The following is a 15,403-nucleotide window of genomic DNA, read 5'->3' on the forward strand; positions in this document are numbered from 1 at the left end:
GGGAGCTGATAAGCAACTAGTCATCGGGACAGGTTTAGATCATTTGCTGTTAAAAAAAAAAAAGGGTAGGGGACACCTGGTTGACTCAGTGGTTGAGCTCTGCCTTCAGCTCAGGGTGTGATCTCGGAGTCCCAGGATCAAGTCCCGCATCAGGCTCCCCTCAGAAAGCCTGCTTCTCCCTCTGCGTATGCCAGCCTCTCTGTGTCTCTCATGAATAAATAAATAAAACCTTTAAAAAAAAAAGGTAGAAAAGACTGGCTGGTAAATTTCCATTCATTTATTCACACCTTTACTCAGTACTATTGTTACACCCAGGGGATGGGAAGTCCAGATGCAAGCGTTAAGTATATTCAGTGTATAAGTTATTATCCCTCAGAAGCTTGGATTTATTCAGCAGTTGGTAGGCATTTTTCACATATGGTAAAGGACAAAGCTGATTTTCTTTTATCTGATATGTTGGCCAATGTGATAGAAATTGCCATCCACTGTCATTCTAATCTTAAAATCACTCTACAACCCTGATGAGAGGAGAGAATGGATAGGGGAGTTTATGATGCCTTCAGGGAAGCACAGGAGACAGGATTTCACCAAGCAAGGCATTGTCCGACTGCCAGAAGCCCAGATGCTGGAGGTAAAGCTGTTATTTTGAAGGCAGATGAATGCTCACACAGACAGCCCTTGGGGTTGTTGATCCTTTTTAGAGTGTCTGAGAATACTCTAGAATAACCCAGCACGTATAAGAATACCACTTACCTCCTCCCACTGCAGTGCTGCCACCTGCTCTTCTGGGCTCAGGTTCTTCCTGCCTCCTCCCCTCCTGAGTCCTCACTCCTCCCACCTCATCTCTTCCAGGATCCAGGGAAAGTTCCCCAGAATTCCCACTGGCTCAACCCTTGAGGGAGAGGCTGGCGACAATCGCCGCAGTAGTGACAGCAATGCACAGAAGTCCCTCCCCTCTCCCAGGCTGCACTACAAAGAAAATCATGGAAGGGACACCCAGGAGGCACACCTGTCCAGCTCGGGAAGGCACACGGCATCCCCCTGCTCAGCAGGAAGCCTAGAGCAGTGCCTTGGCATCTGTTATTCATCCTACCATTTTATCATGAGCACGTCAACCACACCAACCCCAGAAAGAAAACATTCTAAGGACTCTCCTTCCACATTCCCATCTAAACTGTATGTGCCTGGATGTAGGGCAAGTGATCAGCTGAGAGCCAAGAGTCGGAGCCAGAAGAATAGAACATAGGGAGGGGTTAAATATGAGGGTAAGCCAGAGCCAAGAGAGGCCAAGCACCAGGTGCAAAACTTTGACAATCCTGTCCTCTGCCCAGGACTGACCAAATGCCTGGGCTTTAGCAATTCTCATGACAGTCATTATCTAGAGTTCAAATGGTGTCCTGAAAGATGAAGTGACTCAAGTTCCAGATCTCATGATAAGCTTGCAACACATGAATGGTTTTTGCCAATAACAGATGGCAATGGGCAACTTTGAAGAAAAGCTGACAATCCACTACACAGCAGAGACCATATAGTCTGAACCAAACAGCAGGGTATGTCTTCTGTGAAGTGCACTTTGGATGACAGACCATAGAAGGGTGTGGTGTACTGGAAATTCCAGCTCCTTGTACCCACGTGACCTTTGGCAAGCTCTATCTGTCCTATTTGTTTGTTTGAAAAATAGGGAGAATTTTAGGAAATGTATAGTTGGGAGGATTCTAGGTAACATATGCAAAGTACTTAGTATATAGTAGTCACTTAATAAATGCAGTTATTATTGTAATAACTGATTGAGGCAGCCCTGGGAAAATCCAGGATGTATGAGAACTGTACGTATACGAGTCTTTTATTTACATATTACCTATTACTCAAGGTCCACCTCAAAATCTTCCCATTTTCACTGTCTTTCATATTATCACAAGCCCATATTGATTTTTTCCTTCTCAATAATATGCTTTCATCATATATTTTGATGAATATATGATGATGAATATATGATGAATATGCTTTCATCATATATTTTACTGGATTCTCTCCACTTTTTATATATAACTTTATATTGTCACTTCTAAGTCACTCCTACAAGACCTTTTCCTGAGCAAGAAAACAAGCCATGCTGCCTAAAATCCCAAAGATGTAATACACTGTAAAAAACCTGGTAAGCACTTGAGAAATATATGCTAAGTTAATTGTGGTCCAAGTGGGATTTTGGGTTGGCCATGACTATAAATATCCTTCATACGCAGGTGGACATTTCCTAAATTATCTTTTGGAAAAAGTCTTTTCGTATTTGCGTTTCACCATGATCTGTATGGAAAATGAAAATCCTATTTATGTCACAAAATTTCAGTCACTTTGCCTTTGTTGTTAAATATAGCCATGGCCCTGTGACGGTGGAGCATAAAGATGCAGAATCTGTGTGCTGAAATAAGGAGACTTCCCTGTTCATGGTAAATACAGTCAGCCACCATCACGATTTATAGAACCACTTCTATTCTCTATTTCCATTTATCTGTGTTGGGGACACTCAGTCTCCATCTTACTGGATGCCCTGACCCACGGATTAACTGCCAGATGGGGAAGGGCAAGAACCGCAGGCAGCACGGCATAATAAGCTATCTGAAGGTCACTAGTCCTTTATAGAAACAACATCTCATGCATCCCCTCACCACACACACACACACACACACACACACACACCCCTACCTATGGCTACAGGAAAAGTCATATACATTGTCAAGGCTAGACTTAGGGTGTAAGTATATCCCTTTGCCTCATCCCTTCCCATTCAAATGCCCAATGCTCCTCTGAATCTCCCTTTTGTTTTGACTCCTTCACCACTAACAAAAGCTGTTCTTAGCACAGAAGCAGTGATATTTGTCATTTCTTTTAAATCTCAATCGGTTTATTAGCATCACTTTTCCGGAGAAACTTGTACTTGGACATCCAATTTTGGAGAAAAGGGTTGGTCCCTCCTTAAAGGATTCCAACATCAGAAGTAGGTGGAAGGGCAGCCGGTTTAGCGCCGCCTGGAGCCCTGGAGCCCGGGGCGTGATCCTGGGGACCCGGGATCCAGTCCCGCGTCGGACTCCCTGCATGGAGCCTGCTTCTCCCTCCTCCTGTGTCTCTGCCTCTCTCTCTCTCTCTCTGTCTATCATAAATAAATAAATAAATCTTTAAAAAAAAAAAAAGTGACACGGGCAGGGGGAGAAGCGGGCTCCATGCAGGGAGCCCGACGTGGGGCTTGATCCCGGGTCCCCAGGATCACGCCGTGGGCCAAAGGCAGGTGCTAAACCGCTGGGCCACCCAGGGTTCCCAAAGATGAAGGATCTGAACCAGTGCATGCGGGCAGAAAAATGTGAGACTCCACAAAGGAAAGGTCCGACTGACGCTTGAAAGTCATCTTTATTTATCCAAGCAGTACACAGGCTGGGTTTCAGGAACGAGGCTGAGGTGGGCGCTGAACACTCCGTGTGGCGATCATCTTCTCCCAAGCTCCACAGTTGAGCATCGTGGAGCGCGATATCGCTGTGCACCCTGACATGGTTCAGCCTGCGGTCATCACGTTCCGGGCTGACCCAGAGAGGAGATCGTGGGCATCAGAAGGAAGCCGCCGGGGAGGGAGGGCGACCTGGGTTCAAAGTCCGCGGGGCCTGGGCCAGCACCCCCCAGGGGCTCAGCACACGTTGGTCGGATGGAAGAATGGATGTTGTGGACGTGGTTACACGGAGAAGCAACAGGAAGCGCTCTGACACGTCCATCCTAGAGAAGCTGTAAGATTAACTTACACAATTAACTGAATGGATACGTTTTCCTCAAATTTACCAGGAGGGCAGAAGTTGGAGGTATTTGAGTGTGGCTTCCCAAGTGTCCCCACATTGGGAGTGGCTGGTCTGGTGTCCGGGGTCGGGGGCGGGGAGCTCTGCTATTGGAGTGGGGACAGAGGGCCCTAAGTTACATTGGGGCTGATGGAGCTCTCTCAGGCTCAGCTCCCCTTGTGGAGGTGGGGCGTCCCCGCTGGATCCTTTGGTCTCCCAGTCTGCTCTCCCCGGGGTGATGCCCCACAGGTGAAGAGAAGCTCCAGCAAATGAGGAGTTTTTTTACTAAGCTCTTCCTTCCTTCCTTCCTTCCTTCCTTCCTTCCTTCCTTCCTTCCTTCCTTCTTTCCTTCCTTCCTTCCCCCTCCTTCCTTCCTTCTTTCTGTCCCTTCTTCCTTCCTCCCTTCCTTTCTCTTGCCTTCCGTCCACATCTCCCTCCCTCCCTTGCTTTCTTAGAACTGAGCTATTTACTCCAATCCCACTGCTGCAGCCCTGTGGCAGAGCCACTTGCCCGGACTAGAGTTGTAGAAGGGGGTGAGAAGGCCACGTCTCACAGTAGAAAGGTAGAAAGGCAAGAGCTATGGGAAGTGGGCTCTTGTGGTAAGTCTGGTATTTTCTAGGAAAAGTATACCTACCAGTTCTTAAAGGAGTCATGGGTATTCTTGGCTCTTTTGCCTGTCCTTGCAAAGTATCATCAGCTTCTCACGTTTCCTAAAATTATGTGTTAGAATTTTGATTGAGATTCCGCTGAATCTATATATTGGTTTAAGAGGATTTTTATATATGTATATATAATCTGTTTATTTGATGCTATCATCTGGAAAGGATATGGATGTATACTTTCCTTCTAGGCTTTGGTGCCTGCCATTTTCTGGGATTCAGAGGTTCAAGGGTCAGAGCTTCAATGACAACATAATGGGGGGGCCCCCCTTCTTTTTTTCAGGAGGCATTTCTCAAAGGCAGAAAGTCCCTAGTCCATTTCCACAAATCCCAGGGTGCAGAACAATAGAGTCTTGGAGGAACCAGACCAAAGAACCTTGAATCCTTCTATGTCTCTAATAGGGGTCTTGTGCTCTGTGTGTGAGTTCTTAGAGGTCACCCGTTCTTGCATTCACTTTCATCCAGGGCAGATCAATAGGACTCACCCGTGTAGAGATCAGATGACATGATTTCCACTCACTCTTCTCTACCTTGTGTCCCTCGTCTTGCTGTTTGCTCTGTGGCCACAGACCAAATTCCATGGAGAAACCAGTTATAAAGGTAGAATTCATTCAGGCCGGCTAATTAGGAAAGAGAGGAAAGAAACTGGTTTTCTGGTAAAGATGATCTTGCTAAAGTTATCTCTGGCCTATGAAGGCGATTTACAAGGAGGAAGGTAACATACAGAGAATAGTACGGTAACCATGTTGTGGGTGAAAACGCCATCATGGACAAGGCTTACCCTCCAAGCTAAATGTTGATTGGCATTGTCTTGAGTTCCCAACATTCACCAAGTCAAGCTCCTGGGGATCGATTGTTCTGGCAATTCTGGATGATAGCAGAACCGTCCCACTCACAGGGAAATCATCTCTCCAAGATAGGATTTGTGAATCACGGAGGTCTGGTTGGAGTTGGCTGGAAATGTTGGGGAGGATAAGACTCTCAAGTCTCTGAATGGCTGGAAGGGGGAGTAGGAGCAATGAAGGAATTGGAATAACGGGGAACAGGAGCGAGAAAAAAAGAGCGGGGGCTGGACGTTTTGGAAGGAATAGAGCCAGATTTGGGTGGGGAAACCTGTAGGTTAGGACGGCAGGGAGGGACAGCACTATGAATAGGAGGGAAAGAGATAGGTTTCTGAGTTGAGAGAGGTGGCTGAAGCTGGCTGAATCTGGTGTTCTGTGGACGAAAAGAGTTACGCATAAGAGGAAACAGGATTGAACAATGACAGGAGAAAGGAATAGTGTAGATAGAGGAAGCCCAGGGTTGAGAGGAGGAAGGAATGGAGTGGGTAGGTGGAGCCTGGGGTCCAGAGGAAGAAGTAATAGAGTGCGTAGGTGGAGCCTGGGGTTGGGAGGAGGTAGGAATGGAGTGGGTAGGTGGAGCCTGGGGTCGGGAGGAGGTAGGAATGGAGTGGGTAGGTGGAGCCTGGGGTCGAGAGGAAGAAGTAATAGACTGGGTAGGTGGAGCCCGGGGTCGAGAGGAAGAAGTAATAGACTGGGTAGGTGGAGCCCGGGGTCGGGAGGAGGAAGTAATAGAGTGGGTAGGTGTAGCCTGGGGTCGAGAGGAAGAAGTAATAGAGTGGGTAGGTGGAGCTCGGGGTCGGGAGGAGGAAGGAATAGACTGGGTAGGTGGAGCTCGGGGTCTAGAGGAAGAAGTAATAGAGTGGGTAGGTGTAGCCTGGGGTCGAGAGGAAGAAGTAATGAAGTGGGTAGGTGGAGCTCGGGGTCGGGAGGAGGAAGGAATAGACTGGGTAGGTGGAGCCTGGGGTCGGGAGGAGGAAGGAATAGACTGGGTAGGTGGAGCCCGGGGTCGGGAGGAAGAAGTAATTGAGTGGGTAGGTGGAGCTCGGGGTCTAGAGGAAGAAGTAATAGAGTGGGTAGGTGGAGCCCGGGGTCGGGAGGAGGAAGGAATAGACTGGGTAGGTGGAGCCTGGGGTCGGGAGGAAGAAGTAATAGAGTGGGTAGGTGGAGCCCGGGGTCTAGAGGAGGCAGGAATAGAGTGCGTAGGTGGAGCCTGGGGTCGAGAAGAAGAAATCCGAGGCAGCTTTTTTGTCATTTCTCCAAACAGCTTTGGCTAGTTACTCATCTTGACCAAATGAGTAACTGGACAAAGGTCAGACTTACCCCATTATTTATGTCACACGCCAGCCCTCGCATCATCCCCTGCCTCAATGCCCATTATGACATATGCGTGCCCCTCCCTCTGGGCCCCTCAGCAGGCTCACCAGCCAGGGACATGGCCCCGGGTGGGAGGTTGGAGAGTGATCCCAGGAAATAGCAGACAGAAGAAATGCCATAGGAGTCCCTAGGCCTTGGGAGAACATGTAGTTTTGCCCCTCACTTGGCAAAGATTGATCAAAGGGCTGTGCTGCACTCAGGGGCTGGGCACCGAGAGGATGCATGGGAAGCAGGTGTGGTCAAAGTGGGAAGCGCATGCCTCCAGCTAGTTAACTTACGCCCTTCTCCAAAGCCCTCGTACATCACTTAGGTCACTCCATGAATATCAGTGATATTATTAAGAAGTCCAGGTGAATACCTGGAAAACTTCCTGTTTCCTTAGACGGTTTCTTGATTTCCTGTTTCTTGAATCTCCTGGCTTTAACTGTAACCTGGATTTTCCATGAAAATACTGCTTCCTTTGCATATGTCTTAGATAGGGACCCTTCCTCCCAAACTCTACAGTTCTTCGAGGTGGGGATGTAGAGTATTTTCCTTGTTTCTTCTGACACCTTCAAGCTATTATTCCTCTTCCTCATTAGGAAATCACTTGTTCCATAGAAACATGCTACTCACCATTTCCCTGGCACTCCAGATCTAGGTACCTGTTTTTTTCTATGAAAAACTTGCGCTTATCTAAGAGTCTTAGTCTTGAGTCCATCATCTTTTTTTATTAAAAAATATTTATTTATTAGAGAGAGTAAGCCAGAGAGAGAGAGAGGAAGAGAGAGAGAGTGTGAGAGAGAGAACAAGCTGGGGAGGGGCAGAGGGAGAAGTAGAAGGAGATTTCCCACTCAGTGTGGAGTCTGACATCGGACTTGATCCCAGGACCCCAGGGTCATGATCTGGAGCAGAGGCAGATGCTCAACGCACTGAGCAACCCTGGCACCCCTTGAGTCCATCATCTTGAGTGACGTCAGTGTCCATCTAGATGATCTCGTTGAATCTACAGTGTCCATGTAGATTCAATGCTTTGGCTTCTCCTTTGATTTCTTTATCAATAATATCCACCCATCCATTCTACCTCAGCTGCTTATGGCCATATCTGGTGTTTTCCAGTACCCAAGAATTATCCCACTTCTGAAACCATGTACTCATACATTGCATTTTCTGACTACTACTTCCTGAGCTTACAATGTAATCACTGAATTGTTCTTACTTCATGGGGCCTACAACCACTGACTCTTCCTTTCTTCTTATGGATTCTGATTCCTGTTATCTTGATTTCTCTCCTCTCCTACTTCAGAATCTAGGATTCCTAATTTCAATGATTTTCTTACCATAGTCTGTGCTCTCTTGCCAGATCTTTTTATTCTTTCTTGGGCAGAAAATCCCCAGAATGACAGATTCCAACAATTTGACATTCTGATGTTGACGAATGCTGCTGAAAAAAAAATGTCATACAATGAGGAAGATACAAAATAATACCCATGATTATCAATACCTGTAAGACTGTTCATGGTGAGAATTTTTATTAGAGTTAGAGAAATATGCGAGGCAACCTTGATGCACGTCAATAAGGACTTAGGCAAATTGTGGTGCGGCCATGAGAAAATGCTCCGCATCACTTGCCATCAGGGAACTACGAATCAAAAGCACAATGAGATCCCACCTCACACCAGTGAGAATGGGGAAAAATAACAAGGCAGGAAACCACAAATGTTGGAGAGGATGCGGAGAAAGGGGAACCCTCCTGCACTGTTGGTGGGAATGTGAACTGGTGCAGCCACTCTGGAAAAGTGTGCGGAGGTTCCTCAAAGAGTTAAAATTAGATCTGCCCTACGACCCAGCAATTGCACTGCTCGGGATTTACCACAAAGATACAGATGCAATGAAACGCCGGGACACCTGCACCCCGATGTTTATAGCAGCAATGTCCACAATAGCCAAAGTGTGGAAGGAGCCTCGGTGTCCATCGAAAGATGAATGGATAAAGATGTGGTGTATGTACACAACGGAATATTCCTCAGCCATTAGAAACAACAAATACCCACCATTTGCTTCGCCGTGGGTGGAACTGGAGGGTATTGTGCTGAGTGAAATAAGTCAATCGGAGAAGGACAAACATTATATGGTCTCATTTGTTTGGGGAATATAAAAAATAGTGAAAGGGAATAAAGGGGAAAGGAGTAAAATGAGTGGGAAATATCAGAAAGGGAGACAGAACATGAGAGACTCATAACTCTGGGAAACGAACTGGGGGGGGATGAGAGGGGAGGTGGGGGTGACTGGGTGACGAGCACTGAGGGGGGCGCTTGATGGGATGAGCACTGGGTGTCGTTCTATATGTTGGCAAATTGAACACCAATAAAAATAATTTATATAAAAAAATCAAAATAAAACTGATTAAGTCTATGCACAAGCTGTTTCAGCCCTGTATACGTACTCAGCAGAAATGTGTACACACATGTGTCAAATTAACTGCGTATTCTGTTTCTCTCATGCTTTGTACCCTATATTTTTAGTGCCAAATCTTGGAGATCCAAAGAGTCCAGTCTCTCAAATTCAAGTATATGCAAACAAAAGCTTGACTTTCAAGGCTATTGTATAGAAAATCCATTGAGGAACCTCAGCACTGTTCGATAGCATACTCTTTCTTCATGAAGGCAGTGTACACAGAAAGCCTAGAAAGTGGATATTAGACATCAAGGGGACATATAACCCTCAAATATTATCTCCAATTATCATCTGATACACTTAAAACTTATAAAGTAAGCCAACTGAAAATATACAATAAGGAATTATTCATACAAATCCTGCTATATCCTGTAAATGAATACTGGACTGTTCTTCAGAATTATTCAATGTATATTAAGTACACAAATCAAGTTTAACATGACATGTGTAATACGATCCATTTTAAAATAGAAATTTAAATACATGTGTATATATATATATGTGTGTATATATACATAGGAAAATCCTGAAGGATATTGGCATAATCTTAACAAAGATTAGAGTTAAGGGAAGAATTAATGAATTTTTTCTTTATGATTACCTATAATTTCTAATGTTTATACCACTGAGTAAATTTTTGTAAATGTAATGTCTACATCTTCAATGGATTTAAGAGGGGAGATCCTATTCCATTATTACTGTTAAAATTTGCTCCCAATTTTTTTCAGAGCACAGTTTCTCACTTTAAAAATATCCAAAGTGAGGTCCAGAGAGTCCAGTTGGGTAATTTAATTATACATCAGTGAAAATTTTTTATCTGAACCAGTTAAATCTTTATCTGAACCAGTTAATAGGTAGCGGATGTACAGTATATTCACATTCCACTGTCTCTTAACCACTCTCCATTGTAAGTGCTATGGAGTCTTAAGAATGAAAAATAAGGCCAAGAGTATAGTGATTGGGCCAAATGGGTAATAGAGTAATGTAGAGCAGAAGGAGATGCTAAAGTTGGTGAGCAAAGTTTGAGGATATAGAAGATTTACATTGTCTCCAAAAACTCTCCCCAAAGTTATTTATTAACTACAAAGGTATAAAGAAGTAACTACAATGGAGAAACCTAGTAACCATCACATTCTCCAAGTGACCAAGGTAAACGTAACCAGCAATAAAACATATCAACATCCTGAACACCCAGACGTGGTGCACAGACAAGGATACAACATCAATTCTTCTGATTTTCTTACCAAAAATACATTATCTGACTCCAACTAGAATACATTGGACAGATCCAAACTAATGGACATTCTGTAAAATGATGGATCAACAAAAACTGCCAAGGTCATGAAACAGCAGGAAAATCCAAGGAACATTTACAGAATGGAGGAGACTAAGAAAAAATTGCGAAACCCTGAGTACAGCCCTAGAACAGAAAGAGGAGATTAGTGGGAAAAAATGGGTAAAATTCAAATAAGGTTTGTAGTTTAATTAGTAAGACTGTGCCAAGGTCAATTTCTTATTCTTGATATCTCTGGTAAGGTAATGGAAGATGTTAACATTAAGGAAAGATGAGTGAGGGATGTAAAGCAACTCTTTGTACTGTGTTAGCAACTTTTCTGTAACACTAGCATTTCTTCAAAACAAAAAGAAAAATGAAATCCTTACAACATGAAAAAAAGAAAAAAAAACTCAAGTATTTTTGAGTCCTAGCTATAAGCCAGATACTGTCCTAGTCATTGTCATGAATGAGGCAGCCAAATGCCCTGCTGATTTATATACTTTTCATAGATACTGTAGACATTGAACAAATAGAACAAATGGAACTATTAAATACAAATTGAGGAGTGCCTGAGTGGCTCAGTCACTTAAACACCTGCCTTCAGTTCAGGTCATGATCCCAGGGCCCTAGAATCAAGCCCCAGGTTGGGCTCCCTGCTCAGCGGGGAGTCTGCTTCTCCCTTTCCCTCTGCCTGAAGCTCCCCGTGCTGTGCTCTCTCTCCGAGTGCCAAATAAATAACTTTAAATAAATAAGTAAATAAATACAAATTGAAAGAAATTTAAGGAATAGAAACTTAATAAATATTTATGATGCCTAAATGAAATAGCCCATAAACTATTTTACCGGTAGGATACAAGATGAGATTTACAAATTAAATACTGTACATCCAGCAGTCCCTCTGCTCCCTCCCGCCGCCAAGTCTGCCACCTAGTGATAGGAAGGGAACTGCAGCAACACATCTAAGGTCCTTAAGCAAGTGTCAGTTGGCTCAGTCTACAGAGGAGCTAGGGCAGAAGCAGAGTTAGAACCCAGGCCTCTAAATTGCCAATGTAACCCTCCCCCCAACTTTCACAAATGTACCAAGTAGCATTATAACAATGGCACAGAGGACAAGACATAGACTCTGAAGTCAATTGGCTTGGCCTCGATTCTTGGCTCTGTCACCGACAGTGGAACCCTTAGGCAAGTACCTGACATTCTCTAAGTCTCAGTCAAAGTGAACAAGTGTCATCACATATAGTTGTGGGGATCAAATTGGTAAAATATTTTAAATGGTGCCTGGCATATAGTAATATCTCAATAAATATTAGTTCTCATCATTGTTGTCATCATGGTCTCCCACAAGCACACACTATGTTTTATATACATCTCATGTTATTGTGTCACCCACCAGGAGGAGCCCAAGACACACTAATATTGTACCTTAGTGTCAGAGAGGTACCTTAGTGTAAAAGCTGAATAAAATTTAGCTGTAATTGGAAAATCTGGTTACATTAAATAACACTATGAAACTTTGTTTTAGAGATCCCAGAAGACTCTTTACCATTTTTAACAATTTTACTTAATTTGAATAGTGTCCTAACAAACTGGCAGCCAGTAAACTGTTCAGCTCTATTATCAACACCTTGTACTCAATTAGGTTGGACTTTCCCTCCTTCTTTCCCTCCCACTTTGCAATGGGTCAGCTGACTTCAGTGGTCAGGAGTCTCCTAAACTGTGGCTTAGATGTTCTGGGGAACCCAGCTCAACACAAGGTGTATCTTGGGGTGCCTGGGTGGCTCAGTGGTTGAGCATCTGCCTTCAGCTCAGGGCATGATCCCAGGATCCTGGGATCAAATCCCACATTAGGCTCCTTCAGGCAGCCTGCTTCTCCCTCTGCCTGTGTCTCTGTCTATCTCTATGTCCCTCATAAATAAATAAATAAAATCTTAAAAAAAAAAAACAAAAAAAAACAAGGTGTATCTTAAACCATCTCATGTGGGAGTATACAGGCTCTTTTATCTTCACCTTCTTTACCAGAAGAGACTTTGTATGCAGAAATAAAACATTTTTTCCACATTGTTGCTTGAGGTCACCTTAATTTAAGTATAGAACAATCCTATTAGAATTGTCAGATGTGCTCTGCTGTGGGCCAAGTTCACTGCATTAGCCCCCATTCAGCATATATCACTCAGATCAATGAATGTTCTTCACTTTCCAAATCAAGAACAGAGTAAACACAAGAACATTGAAGTATTTAAGGAATTAATTCCTTAATTGATTCAACTGACATTTATTGAGCAAATATTATGCTCTAGGCATTATTGACATTGAGACAACAACAAAAAAGATTTTTTAAAAAGCAGCCCTTATAAAGTGCATATACTAGTGGAGAAAGAATGTCAATAAACAAATAAATAAATAAAATATAAACAAGAGTGATAAATGCTAATGAGAAAAGCAAAAGAGAGAAGAGGGATTGTGAGTGTGTAATGAGGTTGCAAGTCTGAAGGCTGATATCTGTAAGTGAAGACTAGGAGAATGCCCAGGGTCCCAAAAGGACCTGTGGCCCTCACAGGAATCTGGGTGGTATAGGCATGTATGAAAAAGTGATGAGGGAGCCCGCTGGAGCCTCTTTGCATGAGGACCCAAAGAGCACCCTGAAAAGAATTCATATTCAGGAGGACAGTTGGGGTATCCCTGACTCAAGGACCAGGTTTAGAGATAAAGGGCAATTGTGCAAGCATCCCTCCTGTATGCACAGGTCATGTTCCTCCCACACTAGAGCCTGAGTCCCAGGGCAAAAAACGTCTGATGGGAGAGTCCAAATAGCCTCTGCATCATCCTTCAACAAGACTGGGGGAGCAACACAATTCTGTTTGGGAATAGTGGCATGGGACATGGCAGATAGTGAGTTTTCCAGCCCCAGCTTCCACTATGAGCACTGCATTGCCTCCTCACACCAAATCCTTGGGCCCACTGGACAGGAGCAGAGGTCCAGGAACCCAAGGATACTTAATCCATTGCAGTTCTGGACACAGCACCAACAGAGGACGGCACTTTTGTGGATCTACTGGCAACATCACAGGTGGCTTCTATGGTCCCGGAGAGGGAAGCAGATTCCATACTGAGCCAACCACAAGGAAGGGAATAGTGGGGGAATCCCAGAGAGCATTTGGAGCATTATGGAAGTAAGAGGTGGAACTTGAGGATCCACAATAACCAGTGAGATCAAGTGCAGAAAGAGTGTGTTAGTCTGATGTATGCTCTACAAGACCTTACAAAGATTTAATTAACAGAAAGCAATATTTAAAAAAAATTGTAGACCACATGTAGAACCTGGAATCCTGCCAAATCCCAGTCTGGTGAATGTCAGCCAACAGCCTTATTGCCTCTTAACACACAGTCTTTTCCCACATTGATACTTGGGGAATTCTTGATGGCTGGGGGATTCTTGGCACAGACATATCAGAGCTATTGTGGGTGACTCTGACTCATGTCCACATTACTGGACAATTCCATCACCCAATTAAGCATCTTAATGACACCTTCGCTGTTACACCTAAATTGTCAAAGATGCTATCTACATAAAACCAAAATAAACCATGAGCAGTCATTGTGTCTGCACCTCTAAACTCTGCTAGTTCTGCCAAAATGATTATTAACTTGGAAAAGATTCCTTTGTGATGTATTTTATGTAGCTTATAATCTGTCTTTCCCATTATAAAGATGGCCTTGTGGAAGCCCAAGAGATGCTTCCAGAATGCAAAACTGAGCAAGTCATTTTCCTCAGAAGAAAGTCCTCATTCCCTGAAATGGCTATAGGGCTCTTGGAGCCCCCCACTCATCACTCCATCCTCATCACTTGTCCTCATAACAGTCTTCTCACAGTTACCTAACACCCAGGTGTCATTACTGCTCTGAAGTCTGTCTTCTCTGTTTATGAAGACAAGTACTGTGGCTTTTTTGATATTAGATAGATAGATAGATGATAGATAGATAGATAGATAGATAGATAGATAGATAGATAGATAGATATGGCTTAACATGGGGCCTAGAACTTAGTAGGTGCTCAAGAAATATTTCTTCAAGAAATGAGCCAGGGTATCAATGAATAATGAAATGACAAGAATCTTCTAAAGCCATTCACTCTTGGACAGCAAATCTGGTGTTGGCTGGAGGTATACATGACTATTTGGGTCATGACTGACATGGTTTGACTATACATGGGTCTGGTTGAGGGTGGCTCAGTTTCTCATTGAGCTCTGCTTTCTCTGCCGCCACAAAGAAGAAACAAGTGCCACCAATGGAAAGAAATAAAAGGAGAAGCTTATCTCAGAAGATGACAAATAAGGAGTAAACCCCTGCAGAATGATCCTACAGCAAGAAGAAGGATGGTGCCCTCAGGAAGAGAATCAAAGGAACATGGGACACTAAAGCAAAGATTGAGAGCTGGTCGAGCATCAGTGTTATTGTTACCAGAAGAACTGGAGCCTCCTACCAGCAGCTCTTTCTCTGTTGCCATAGGTAACTAATGGCTACTCAATAGGATAACCTCAGACCATGACTTAATATCCAGTAATTTTAAGGTAGGAAAGCCATATACTAATCATCCAAACCAGGACACTTTAGAGCATGAAATAGGAAACTATTGATTGTTACACAAGGGTAGTAGAGGTAAGCCAGGTGTGAGCCAGTCCTACCAGGATTATAGTCACGCCATTAATCCAGGACTTCAAGGACAGCACAAGGAAGAGCAAGAATCCTCAATGCAGAAATCTGAGTGGGGATTCCCCCACCCAAGATGGTCTCCACTAAATCTTCATGCCTGCCATTCCATTATGCTCCTGAAAATTTCTGAGAAAAAAAATGACAGATTTAGAAGTAAAGGGGAAAAAGCTATACTTACCAGTAAATACACAAATTTCTTTCTGTACCACTATCCAGGTGGTGATTTTTTTCACTTGGTCTTTTAATTTTGAACTATTTCACATGGAGGAGGCCACTCGGATCAGAGAAACC

At 43.8% G+C, this 15,403-nt stretch overlaps 2 protein-coding genes across 19 annotated transcripts in view; both read right to left on the reverse strand.

The window, feature by feature from the left end:
• SERPINB7 (serpin family B member 7) overlaps positions 1-921 on the reverse strand; it is a 56,615-nt gene extending 55,694 nt beyond the window's left edge. For both annotated transcript variants that reach the window (XM_072821076.1, XM_072821069.1), the window contains exon 1: positions 754-921. The gene's annotated coding sequence lies outside the window, so the exon portion shown is untranslated. The remainder of the gene's footprint in view (positions 1-753) is intronic.
• Positions 922-3,383: 2,462 nt separating this feature from the next.
• Positions 3,384-15,403, reverse strand: part of SERPINB11 (serpin family B member 11) — a 92,098-nt gene continuing 80,078 nt past the window's right edge. For 15 of the 17 annotated variants that reach the window (XR_012028399.1, XR_012028405.1, XR_012028394.1 and 12 more), the window contains 5 exons: positions 8,010-8,110; positions 5,256-5,428; positions 4,960-5,094; positions 4,450-4,525; positions 3,384-3,768 (listed from right to left, as the gene is read on the reverse strand). The gene's annotated coding sequence lies outside the window, so the exon portion shown is untranslated. Of the gene's footprint in view, positions 3,769-4,449; positions 4,526-4,959; positions 5,095-5,255; positions 5,429-6,636; positions 6,652-8,009; positions 8,111-15,403 lie in introns of those variants that run through there. The other 2 variants (XR_012028407.1, XR_012028377.1) reach the window with 2 other exon arrangements.

The sequence above is a fragment of the Canis lupus genome, chromosome 1 (genome assembly GCF_048164855.1).
Source record: "Canis lupus baileyi chromosome 1, mCanLup2.hap1, whole genome shotgun sequence".
Lineage (NCBI taxonomy): Eukaryota > Metazoa > Chordata > Mammalia > Carnivora > Canidae > Canis > Canis lupus.